This window comes from Cyprinus carpio, chromosome A14 (genome assembly GCF_018340385.1).
Source record: "Cyprinus carpio isolate SPL01 chromosome A14, ASM1834038v1, whole genome shotgun sequence".
NCBI lineage: Eukaryota > Metazoa > Chordata > Actinopteri > Cypriniformes > Cyprinidae > Cyprinus > Cyprinus carpio.
Window position 1 is genome coordinate 25,844,765 of NC_056585.1, and position 14,120 is coordinate 25,858,884.

At 35.1% G+C, this 14,120-nt stretch overlaps 1 protein-coding gene across 2 annotated transcripts in view; it reads left to right on the forward strand.

The window, feature by feature from the left end:
• Positions 1 to 228: 228 nt before the first annotated feature.
• LOC109101455 (5-hydroxytryptamine receptor 4-like) overlaps positions 229 to 14,120 on the forward strand; it is a 102,680-nt gene continuing 88,788 nt past the window's right edge. The window contains exon 1 of one of the 2 annotated variants that reach the window (XM_042770375.1): positions 229 to 673. The gene's annotated coding sequence lies outside the window, so the exon portion shown is untranslated. The remainder of the gene's footprint in view (positions 674 to 14,120) is intronic. The other variant, XM_042770374.1, reaches the window with a different exon arrangement.

Consider the following 14,120-nt stretch of genomic DNA (forward strand, 5'->3'; position numbering starts at 1 on the left):
CCCCTGTTCATTACAGCTTGCTATTTAAATAAATAAAAAGCAAGCTGTCATATAGCAGATGTTTTTATTTCTAAAGAGTTGCTTATTATAGTCGCAGATCCTCTGGAGCAACTTGAGGTTAGTTTCTCACAAACATCTAAATGCTCATTAGTAATCAGTTATTTTATTTGACTACACAAACAGGCAATATACAATATGTATCTAATTGTATGCATTGTAGGGGGGAAAGTCTGCTATGCGTTGTGATACCCTGTTTATGTGTTCAGCGTTGCGCGCACTAAACGCGCGTGCTTCTTGCATGTTGTAGGTACATATGACAACGACACTGGACACGCGTTTCTTGAAAAGGGCAGGAGACACATTGGAGGTGGAAGTGGTGTGAAAGAGGAGGGACTTGATACTGCAGTTTGTGCTTCACTGTGGAAACCGAAGGGCGAACGCGCTCGGCTCTGCCGGACGAACCGCTGAGCCTCGGAACTGGCGCGCGTATCCAGTTTGCGCTGACATTACCGTCACACGTTAAACTCCCGCAACTGTACTCACCGCCGACAGCGGACGTTCAGTAAACCCGGTGAAGCCTAGAAGTTGTCCATTTCTTTCCAAGCGCCACTCTTCTATGCGAGGATGTGAATTTCCACAGGAGGTTTTGACCCACGCGCTCCTCACAGAAATGGTGAGTGATTCATTCATCATTAACGCGCTTTATAATTGCCCTGAAATACTGAAAACTGTTCATTAGTCTGTAATTTCTGTGCTAAAGATGAATACACCGAAATGTTTGGACTGCTATGAATCACAGAGAAAAGTGTCCTTATATGGGAGTTATATATTAAATTATGCGCTCATTTGGCAGACAGCCTTTTAGTCTTTTATGAAACGAATGCTTGGGGAGTAGAAGAAATATGGATAACACTTTAGAATAAGGCTCCATTAGTTAATGTTAGTTAACTACTTTAGTTAACATGAACTAAGCAAAAACAATCCTTCTACAGCATTTATTAATGTTAGTCAATGTTAATTTCAGCATTCACTAATGCATTATTCAAATCAAAAGTTGTGATTGTTTAACATTTAGTTAATGCACTGTGAATTAGCATGAACTAACAATAACTGTATTCACATGAACTAACATTAACAAAGATTAATAAATACAGTAATACATGTATTGTTCATTGTTTGTTCATGTTAATTAATATATTAACTAACATTACCGAAATATGCATAATAACTGTTACTTTCTCACATTTTGACAGTTTCTGTACTTATGATATAAAGCATGATTAACTCATGATTTAATTCAGCATTTTAAGAACTACTAGTATTCTAATCAGAAACAACTTTCACAGTTCTTAGTCAAAAAAAAAAGACTTGCAAAACACTTTATTATTATTATTATTATTATTATTATTATTATTATTATTATTATTATTATTATTATTATTAAGAAATTGTGTTTTTCAACAAGTGGCTTGGAAATAGCATAGTCCTTAGCATAGTTAGTGCTTGCCAGATCATTTATTTTTAATAAATGCAAATGTCATATAACCAACAGAATTTCACATTTGACAGCGTTATGTAATCTACATTAGCTGACAAAGTGGATCTGTGTACCTTGCCCAAAGGTGCAAGAAGCACCTTGACAGACCCAGATGGTGTGACTCTCAGGTGCTTGAAATGTGGATTAATTAAAGCTTCCATTAAATATTGATGCATTTTGATATTTAAATTTTAAGAGGCTGTAATGATAAATCAGCCACTGGAACAGAGCCTCATATTGTTATTGTTTTTATCTGAAGGCCACTTAAAATTTGCACAGCAATATATGTTTTTTTTTTTCTTTTCTTTTTTTCAGGTGTCTTAATTTTCACCTTTCTGTTTAGCATTTTGATGTGGATTCTAGTGGCTTACAATCAACATTTAAATAATCACCTGTGCTGACTAGATGCTGACAGTTCGGTAAATTTAATGGCGAGGTATTTTCATGATTGTCACATTTGGAAAGCACTCTTTCAGGCGGTAATCCTTCTCTATGATTTGCAATTATGAAGTTCTCCAGTGACGTGGAAAGAGAGAGAAGAGAGCAATAGAGTACTGCATACTTTAGAGTTGTCTGTGGTTTTGATTGCAAACCTCACAGAGTGGTGTAGAAAGTGTTGAACCCTTCTGAATGAACTGTAATCTGTTATGAATGTAATGTAATTTGTGAGCAAGTCACAGAGCATGTTTTTATTCAAAAAAGCCAGAAATAGCATGTGAACCTGTAGAATAATCAGCTCTGTAATGAGGGTAATTTCAGTTAGATGTTCCAATCATTGAGATGACAATCAGGTGCAAGTTTCAGCGCCGTTCCCCATAAAACAAACACAGACTTTGGCTGTCGCTATCTGAGAATATGCTCCCAACTACCTGTTTATGAAGCCATTCATTCCATGATTAAATGAGACTTCCAGAACAAGCTTTGTCGATATTAATAAGACTAGGATGACTTACAAAACCTTTCTTAAGAATAAAGACTTTGACCTCCATAAATTCACAGTCATTCAGATAGCATTCAAATGAGGAAATCCAACAGCATTGTTTCTCTTCCTATTAGTGTTCAGCTAACACACAATACTAAATGCATGATATTTCAGGAGCTCTCAAAGAATAACTGGAAAATCTAAGTTTACTTAGAATTTGTGGCTTTTTTTTAGTTTTATATATTGTAATTGCTAAGCAATTCAAATGCATAACACCTTCATAAATACTGAAAAAGACAGATGTGTGTGAACAGGGAAGGAATTACTGTTCTCCAGAAATATCTGCAGTGCTCATCTGAAGTTTTAATTCAAAGCCCGAATTTGAGTCAGATGAGGTATATTACTTATAAATCCTCATGTGTATTTGATGTATACAGACCTAAGAATCATTTTCTCTGATAATATTTCAGCAATCAAGACATGTGTATTTTGTATCAGCTGTTTAGAATCAGAATTAGCCTTAGCAGATTTGCCAATCAATCCCTATTTTGATTGATTCAGTCAGTCAATCGGGTTTGCAAAATGGTCTGAAATTGTTCGCGATTCAGTTTGATTCATTTGGACACTTCACTCCCACATTGAATAATTTGCAGGATGTTTTAAGACAGAAAACAAAAAGAGCCTGAATGAAGTGGACATTTACCTATAATCCAATAGGAAACAAAACTTGCAAATGTCTTATAACATTTGTTAATGACGAATATGCTCTTTATTGGCCTTTAATTGCCACTCCGCACTGCAGGTAAACACGATTTATATCCGTTTATGTCAAAAAGAGAAGTAGCCTATTAAAAAAAGTATCAAAACCCCCTGGATGTGAGTATCATGGATTGGGGGCTTTCTGAAGCACTTTGCAGGAAACAGGCAGTTTGACTGTGGCATATATCCAGTTAATACTCTCATTTTATGTTAAATGAATAAAAGTACAGATCATTCAGAAAAGCACTTGTGGGATGCTTTGGGTAGTGTGTCCTAAATCTAGTCCACTGTGCTGATATTCGGACTGTTAGCAGTGGGAGGAGTTCATCACTTATCCAGAGAGCTCCGTGGTTAATCGCATTTATGCAGTAGTGAGTGCAGTGGTCAATATTGGCGTCCTAAGCATTGAATGAATGTGTTTTGATAGATGGCTTAGTAGGGGGCTCTGGCCAGAAGATCGATAAGCTCTCGTTTACATTGCATTAGAGCCCCATGTAGAGCCTTAAAACAAAGGTGAAGCCTGGCTGATGTGGCTCGCTTTACATTTCCCGAAGCTTCCGAATCCATTTTTTCTTTTGTGTAATCGCTTTCTGGGCACAAGGTGTAAATCCATTAAATAAAGTTTTCCGTTTTCAGTGGGAGCCATGTTAAACATGCTTCGATTTTTGGCATAAATAAACTTTAAGGATTAATGAGTTTGGGTCAACGAAGTGATTGGGGTGATTTCATTCCCTGTGCCTCGTGTCGTACAGCTTGTAGTGGAAAGATCATTGGTTGTTCTAGAGAAAGAACTTGAAGACCCAGTTCACTGCTGTCAATCACAGTGTGATAGAGCACTGTTAATGGTCTCAGTGTATAAATTACTGCAGTATTAGGAAGACTTAGGAGGTTTTAATGAGGTGCCAACACAGTTTTCTCAGTGTAAACAAGGGGTTGTGTTTCATCTCATGTCACAGTCCGATTGTCACTATTTTAATTATTCTGATCCACTCTAAAAAGTGGTAAAATTGTTGCATTAAACAGCAATTTTGACCTGCTTTAAAGGTAGAGATCACCCAAAAATTAAAATTCTGTCATCATTTACTCACCTTCAAGTGGTTCCAAACCTCTATGAGTTTTTCTTTTCTCCTGTTGAACACAAAAGAAGATATTTTGAAGAATGCTGGTAACAGTTACTGGTAGCCATTGACTTCCATACTATGGAAAAAAAATCCCTAAGCAATAAAAATAAAATGTAGTCTTAGCACACAATCTATAGCACACTTTGTTCCTGAATTCACAGAGAACAGCATAAAAATCAGGTTTATGTTATTAAACAACATTATGTGTCAAATGTTACATAGTAACATTTCATGCTGTAAACTTATAAAGGTGTTTAGTATTCTGTGAAATATGAGAAGGAACACCCTATTACTAGTTCTTTTTTTTTTTTTTTTTTTTTTTTTGCATTTTACACATTTAATAAACACATATGGGGCAGTTGTGGTCGGGGCCTAATGGTTAGAGATTCAGACTTGTAACCAAATGGTTGCGGGTTCGAGTCTCAGATCCAGCAGCAATTGTCGTTGGGGGGAGCGAATAACCAGCGCTCTCTTCCACCTTCAATACCACGGCCCTTGAGCAAGGGACTGAACCCCCAGCTGCTCCCCGGACTACTTTTTTTCATGTAAATATTCATATATTATTGATTTTCCTTCAGCTTAACAGCCTCCTTGTCCTTCAGGTTGTTGATGTTCCTGAACAAGATTCTTGTTACAGTTTCACAGTCATTAACAGTAGTGCATAATCTCGGCGCTCTGGGGCCTAGTGTGAGATCTCAGAGGACTGATGGCCACAGTATTAGAAAGGGACTGATGGGAGGCATGAACCCACAGAAACACCTGTAGATCTCTTCATTAGCCTTATGATGTCCAGCAGCATTACAGTGCATATCAGAGAAGATCACAGCAGACCCTCTCCTGCAGTGCTGGAGCCACGCAACTGCACTGTTATTAGGAAAGCTGCACTTTTAGGGGGGCTAAAAGCTCTAGTTAGTTATTTCTGAGAAAGTACATTTTTACAGTGGCTCCGAGACATCAGCACTGGAGTATTATATATTAAACAGAGTTGTTTTATGGACACAATTATGCCGCTACTTTAACAATTTCAAATTGTTCTTGTTTTTCTATGTGTAGTAAGTCGTCATATGTTTTGAATTTTGGCTTCGCTCGTTTGAAAACATCCACTTAGATCCCTCTGTGAACTGAAACGATAGGACATATTTGGTAGCATCTGGGCCATTTTCCAAGATAAGGGCTTGAGTTTGTTTTGAACGTGTGCTTAATGGAAATCAATAGTAACAAAGATATAAAACTAGACAATTAAGTATTTGACATTGATTTCCAGCATGCATATTAGTTCAGAAATTGTACCTAAGGTTTGTTTGTGAAACACCGTAGGACTTGTTACAGAGTTGCAAAAATATTTTTTATTTGTTTATCAAAAAGTAAGCTTTAACTAAACTCTCACTCGAGCCGTGCTTGCTGTTCCGCCGTGCACCAACACCAACTACTTGGGAGACTTGAAAAAAACAAGCTTGCTGCTGTCAGCTCTCGCCTGCCGGTGGACAGAAAACAAACCCAGGAACGGAGCACCTACGCTTCCGCATGCTCTCCTGGCTTGCGTAAATGTGGACGACCCTGACGCAGATTTATCTCTGTCAGTTGTCTCTGGACTCAATTGAAGAAATCTACAGTTTATAAGTGTGTTCAGGAATGTGAAAACGTTCCAAATGCTATAGATCAGATCAATTTGTCTTGCCGTAACGAATGCAATTGTAAATCTTACTTTAATTTGCATGACTTGGAGGCAGAAGTATGCAAGATGACTTATGGAGGCAGCAGTCAGCAGAGTGTTTGACATAATAGGGTATTGACACAGTAAAGAGAATATTTGTTCTGCATAATACCAGAAGACCTTAATAATTACACTGGTTGTTTTTATTACAAGTAGTTTTACTGCAGCTAAGGCTCCATAAAGAAATCAAACTCGATATTCTAATCAGACTGCCATTTGTGTTTTCAGTGTAAGATCACATGTGCGCTAAATAATCGATTGCACTTTCTTGAAGGTGACCTATTTGTGCAGGCAGTCGAGAATTTATTTTATCTTCCGTGCATTGTGCGTTGGCATTTTAATGCATGCAGAGCAATGCGCTGACATTATCTCAGCTCATTCCAAGAAAATTCATTATTTCAGGGTGATATGTAAATCCATGCCACGGGGTGTTGCAGTTAGAGTTAGGCAGCTGCTTGCTACCTGATAAATCCGGCACCTCCAGCTGCTTCTACCTGATCCCTGCGTGTTGTTTTAAAGTGCCGTGCAGCTCCGTTGCACATTGCTTTGCCTCTGCAACCACTCTTAGCTCAGATGAAGCAGCCTGGCTTTAACCCTAACAAAAACAGCGCTCCACAATCCATCCAAGTCCTCTCACCACGTCTGCTCTCCACACGAGTTTGCACAGAGTCTGAATTCCAGGTCTACTGCAATCCAAAAACTCCACATCTGACACTTAGACTAGGAGTGCATGAAACCCAGACAGCAAACTGTGAAGTATTTACCTCTGAAGAAAGGCAAGAGAGAAATCATCATAGTTTACCCTGGCAGAAGTGTGCCAGCTTTATAACCCCTATATGAGATGCCACCATGTCCTCCACACCCACTGACACCTGAAAATAAACACTTAGAGCTACAGCCCACTTCACGACGTGAAAATGGATTCCCCTGAGCTTTTCCCCCTCTCTGGGCTTTCTGTTTCCACCACAGAATAATATATAAATATATATAATATATATATATATATATATAGATATATATATATATATATATATATATATATATATATATATATATATATATATATATATATATATATATAAACACTTAAAAGGCTAAAAAATAATAATAATAATAATTCAAAAGATAATTGTGACTTTTTTATCTTATACGGTATTTCCAAATTTACATTTTACAACTCTTTTTTTTTTTTTTGGTTTGTTTCCACCACAGAATAATAAAAAATAATAATAATTAACACTTTTAATCTCACAATTCTGACATATCTTCTCATAATTATTTTTTTTTTAAGAAATTTGAGATAAAAAAGAAACTGCCTTCCATACATTACAGTTTATTACAGTATGTTGTAAATAAATCAAGCCAGTGTGTACAATTTTGTACATCATTTTCCACCTTGGGTTATACTTACAGTATGCCTTTAATTGCACCATTTCACTTTCTGATTTTTATATTTGATCTAATTTAAATAGACAGAAATTAATGCATAGAAATTCTTCTGGGTTTCTATTTGTAATAAAGAGGAAATAAAACAAAAGAGTTTGAATTGTTATATAACATTTTCTAATCTAACATGAAGAAATACTAAAGCATTAAAATAGATTGCACCATCTGCACTGCTTCTTTGATTGCCATACCCTTCTTCATTGAAAAGAATAATATATAGTTAAGACTATGGCTATGACTGCCAAAATAATGAATTATTTTTACATCAGTTCCATGTTTTTTCAAAAAAAAAATAAAATAAAATAAAAAGGGAAAAATAATGTGTTGATAACTCTAGACACATTCCTACTTGCATTCATGCATTTAGTGAAACACAGCCTCATGTCCAGCCTATTTTTTTATGTCATTCTGGTGTCATTTAGCACATTTACATATGTAAAGAGCCATAACACAATCACTGGTTGTTGTGACAATTCATTTGCAGAATGTACTTTTAAAGATGCCAATTCTCAGTCAAAAAGTAATGAGAGCGCCTACAGTAGCGCCCTTTTTTTTTCAGATGTCTTTGTTCTGGAAGCATTTTTCTCATTCATTCTCTCCATTTCAGTAAGTTCTTCAGTAAAGCGTTTCAACAAGCCATGAACCAAACCAACCAGCTCTGAGATGATTCACAACATCACTAACTTTGTTTTGAAGAAAGTTGTGAAAGAAAGTAAGGAGAATGACATCATTTGCAGTGCTTTATGTGAGTGAGCAGTCACTGATGAGCTCTTTTGTCGTGGTTTCCATTTCTGTGGTAACAGTGACTTCTTTGATCATGCTCAGTTAAGGATTATGGTTTTAGGAAGATATATATTCATATAACCTCTACACAAGCTATTCTCTCTGCAGTAATACTACTGAGTAAAATTTCAATGGAATTGATTTTAAAATATTTCACTGAATATCACTCTGGCATTAGTCTACCATTTCAGTCCAGGCAAGCTAGCTAGAGTAATATCTGTCCTGACGTCATTGGTTCTCCACATTCACTGGCAGAAGATAAACTGAGCTCTTCTCAGCTCATCCAGCTGAGAAACATGGTTGCTATTATTAAACCCTCCATGAATTGAAATGAAATTACAGAAAATTACAAAAGACGTTCACAATAATTGCAGTTATTGGTGAAGAAGAATAAAAGGATTGCTTAAACTATTTATAAGGACACATACATAGTCAACCCTCAAATCTGTTCCAAAATTGGCAAAGATTGTGTGAATGATTTGCAAATTGTCCTGTATTAGACATGACATCGCTTTTTGTTTCTTCAGCTTTGGGCACTAGAGATAAAACAGATATCTCCTTTTTTTTTTTTTTTTTTTACTTGTCCCCTTTAAATATGTCTCTTTCTTTCTTTCTTTCTTTCTTTCTTTCTTTCTTTCTTTCTTTCTTTCTTTCTTTCTTTCTTTCTTTCTTTCTTTCATTCATTCATTCATTACCACCACAACCAACAAATTTGGCTCAGTAATAGTGTTTAAAAGTGTCAGTATCAGTGAAGGTTAAGTTTGAGATGAATTATGATACATGATGTGTGACGAAAAATCAAGTTTAATTTTGAATCTGAATATATATTTATTTTCTGTGTGTGTGTCCATCACAATAAATCTGTATTTTTGTAAAGTTTTTTTTTTTTGGATTTAGGATTCATAAAATGCTAGCTAGTCTCCAAAATAAGTTATTTGAAATTTTTAGCATATGTTTTAAAATCTGACCATCATTTCCACCACATTTAAAGTGCAGTATATGATATTACTGTAACAGTTAGTATTTGAATTGGGTACTGCAGTCCAAATTCAAAATATTAGAAAGAGTTGTTTCTCCCGCACCCTTCTCCCGCATGCTCATGTGGGTTGCCAGATTGAGGACACACAACAGGAACGAGCACAATTGACAATGGAATGCAACAAGCCTTACATTGTAAGTTCCCACATTTTACTTATCCACATTTGAATATTTCTCCGGTCACAGAGCTTTATAGATGGCTGCAAAGGCTGTTTAGGCTGGGTAGAATCTGCGATATCTGACTCAGTTTGTTTACTGGCTTCCATGGCTCTAATACGCTGTGTTTTCCACCATCTGGCAACCCAGGGTGTTGAAATACTAATGGGTAAACTGGCAGTGGGCGGAGTCACACAGACCAAAACAAAAACAGACATTCTGACACAGAACGCACAAAGTCGAATAACTGGCTGTAGCGTTTTTTTTTTTTTTGTTTTGTTGTTTTTTTGGAGAAACAAGTATGTGAACTTAGCATGTTTCCTAAATATCTGCAAACATATTATAGTATTTTTTATACTTTAGCACAGTCAAAAAATTACATACAGCACCTTTAATTAATTTAACAACATATCCATACTGCCAGTTTTCCATTTCCTGTCCCATATTTGAGTGGTAAAAAGTTGGCAACCCTAGACAGAGTGTTGTGCAAATGATGACTGCAAACATTCTGAAATTAATTTCAGCCAATTCCATGAATTACATTACTTTCACACTTTAGTGCAAATAATAAGTGGATCAAATAACAGATGAGCTCCCTCATGGACAGTCTCGGTTGGTTAACAGAATGAAAAAATGAGGTTGTTCTCAGAGGAAATATGCTGACTACACAGACTCACAGAGGAATGCGACATTAATTCATTCTCACATTTTGCAAAGTTCTAATCTGGCCAGAGGACACTAAGAGAGCATTACTTTTTTTTTTTTTTGGTACACCTTATCTATTTTATTCATTGAAAATGCAAGACAATCAGCATGCTCATTTCAAATCAGCATTTCATTTTCTCTGCCTGCCCGAGGCAGTAATTACAGCATTGGAACAATCCCATTTGTCTGTGCTTATAATTTTATTTTATTACTAAGGCTATTACTTTGTGATCTGTTTGAGGAATATAATCTGTGAAAGCATTTACTTTAGTTCAGCATATACAAAAGTGGGTGCAGATCAAAATAAACAGTTTGCCTTGAGTTCATGCACAAGATGGTGAGTTTATCACAGCAAGAACTCCCTTGTGCTGACCAGCTGAACCATAAAGCAACTGCAAGATGCAAAGTAACATGCTTTTCACTGGGCTTCTGAGGACAGGATGACAGTCCATCTTGAGTTAAAAAACCCCACAGAGAAGACATGCTTTCAGAATGTCTCGCCACTGTGATGAATAATTTGTCAACTAGAGTCTCTCGATGGAGTTTTTCTTTGCTCTGGATTTTCATATTCATACACTCATACCGTCATATTTATACAGTTCAGAGTCCCTGCAGTCAGTGGCCATGTTTCAAAACTCATTCAGATTCTAACTAAGCAGCATTTGTTGGGCATCATAACACGCTATTGATCCCCAAAAATGATGATACAGATTTGGTTAGTGACCGAAGTAGCTGAGTTATGATGGCCAAAAATGCTGTATACTTAGGTAGCCCACTAGGCTTGAATAGGGCACTTTGTTTAAAATTTTTCCCCCAAATTCCATTTTATTTTTTTTCTAAATTACATTTTGTCCCCCACCCCCCCCCCCAAAAAATTCTGTTTTTGGTGACTATGGTGAGTAAATGTTAAAATTAATTTTAGTAATTAAAAAAAACAAACAAACAAAAAAAAACATGTCTAATTAATTGAAATCATGACAACAATTTATTAAAAGTAAATTTAAAAAAATATATAAATAAAAAAAAAAATTTTTATGGCCCTATAAAATAAATTTGATTTTTTTTTTCCAAATTGACTTACTTTTACATTTTTTCTGGATTCCATTTTAATTGCTTAATGTTTTTTTTTATGTTTTTTATTTTAATAATCAATCAGTTGAATAAAGTCACTCAAATCTCAATTAAACATTTTTCAATAATAGTAGGACCCTCTGAAATGTTTTATTTTTTCATTTTTTTTTTTTTTTTAATTTATGATTCAAAACAAATATAAAAACATGATTAGATCTTTTTAAATAATTGCATCTTTTAAAATGTAATCAAATGAAAATCCTTAGATTTTTGACAGACAAAATGTTGCACAGCAGAGGTTTAAAGTTAAAATTAAAGCATGGAGGAAAAATTGTGAAATTGATTATTCCTTCCTTAATAATTGTATAATTGTTACTTTGAGAATTATATTCTACTGTACAGTAGCAATGTACAATATTTCTGTTACAATTTCAAGTTAAACTGAACATTAATTTTTCATGTTATACAGTACAATAAATGATATTTTTCTGACTGAGTTCCGCAATTCTGTCACAGGGACCTACTTGAATACCTCAGAAGTGTCTACAGCGTGCTATTAAAATGCCATTAGTTAGAACAATTCAAATATGCCTTAGATTCCCATGTACTGTATGTTGTCTAGGTAGGAAGTATTTTGAAACGCAGCCAGAGGTTGTGTTTTTGATAATCTTGAGGCCTGCAGTAGAGTGTGTGGTCGGTGACGGTTGTTTGCGGAAAGGAAACGCTACACAGTATGGGAGTCCTTGGACTCTGCTCCAGGAGGTGTTAAGATTGTAAAACCATGGTATCCACTATTGAATTAGACACAGTGCAGGAGGGTGTTGTTTGTAAGATTATAAATACCAGTGGTAAAGTCCACTATTGATTAGGCAGGGCTACAGACCCTCTAGAAACACAGTATCTGTGAAATACAACCAGTGTTACTTATAGTTTACCAAGACTAACAGCGCGGAAATGTCAGAGCTGACAACATAAATATTATATTTTTTTTACCAGCACTGTATTCATTTCCCATGAACATTGTTCTTGTTTTAGCTGTCAAGGGATGTTTTAAATCTTTTATTCTACAAATCTGTTGTTGTTAAATCGGAATGTACATTTTTATTTCCCATCAACATGAATATGATATTTCAAAGTTGACGCTTACTTGAAATCAAGCAAGTAGCAATTTCAAAGGTTATTTACATACTTTCAAATCCAGACGTTTTCAATTACACCAGTCAGATGGCATCTTATACATCATAGCTTATGCAATAATAGCGTGCTATACAATAATGTGCAGTTTGTTATCAAAAAAACCCTGAAGGAAAAAGCGTCACCCTAAATGGGTTTATTCTCAACGCTAAACTAATTCTTGCAAGAGCATGCGTAATCTGTAGGTATCTCGGCGCCAATTCTGCAGACGTGGAAAGACGTTGATAGGCCGTCTACGTTTTTATCCGGAGCTTCATTACTTTTTTGAAAGAAAAAGAATAATAATAAGGTAAGTAATCAAGCATGCAACATTTGAGTGAATGTTTTTTTTATGCAAGAGCATGCGTACTGTCTGTTGCTAAAGTGTTGCTGAGCTTCTTACTTTTTGAATGTGAATAACTTACTTTTTTTTTTTTTTTTTTTTTTTAACAGTTACCAAATAATTTTGATTTTATTCAGATCTTGAAGAATATGGTTTGGCCTGTTTTTTTTTTTTTTTTTTTTTTTTTTTTTTTTTTTTTTTTTTTTTTTTTTTTTTTTTTTTTTTTTTTTTTTTTTTTTTTACATATAAAACTATCAGGTACCACAACGGTTCCTGGATTGACTAAAACAGTTTTAATTGTTCCAAATACAATTATGGTTTTCTATTTTACCATTTTCCCTGATGCATTCCCATCTGTTGGCTTTGGTTTATAAATGATTAACGTTACAAAGCTGTTGAAATGGCGACATTTACTGTTATATGTAACAGTTTATGCAGAGATGACGTTTGTGATTATTTTTGACATGTTTTGTGATTTCACAGTAACATTATACTATTATTTTTAAATTCAGTAAACTAAGAATATAATACAAGCACTGTAAAATGTTTCTTTACTCAAACTCAACTGTTTTATATCACTGCTGATATAATGAGCCGTCTTCTAACATAAGAAACATAGTAATGTTAAGTGATGTTAAACTAAGAAATCTTAATATCACATGAAAGTTTTCTATTCCAATATTTTTTTTTATTTTTTTTTTGTACTGGCACAACATTACTGAAAGTTATCAGAGGAAACACTGTTTTAAAATTGTCTGTACTGAAGTCACAAATACATATTTATAGAACTGCACATATCAAGGAATGTGTCTTTAATTTTGCAAAGCAGAACCTCCTGTTAATTAAATTTTGTTCTTTTTTTAGAATAAGTCCTTCTGGCAGCTGCCTCCTGATTGGTCTTCAACACAGAGGTCTTGATACACTGGTGAGGACTTTATATTTTGTTAATATTTTGTTGAATAAACCAACTTAAAAACTTTATATTTTGTTAATATTTTGTTGAATAAACCAACTTAAAATATATGTCCACTTCAAATAATCTCTTGCAGATGCAGTGGAACTGTAAGCACTGTATTTTTTCTGCAAACAAAAGAGGACTTTTGTTAAAACATTATCGTCTAAAACATGGAGGCTTCACTCGGCAACAGCCAATACCATGTCTTCATATTGCTTGTGCTCTTTCAAGTCTTTTAACGCACTCAAAGTGCACTTATCTGTTTGGCACTCTCAATCAGACAGACAAACAAGTGAACCCAAAGTTGCGTTTCACTGCCAGTTACGCGAGTATGTGCTCATTAACAAACATCCCTGCCTTAAGGAGCAAGGTTCACCGGATGGGTGCTCTAGCTGGA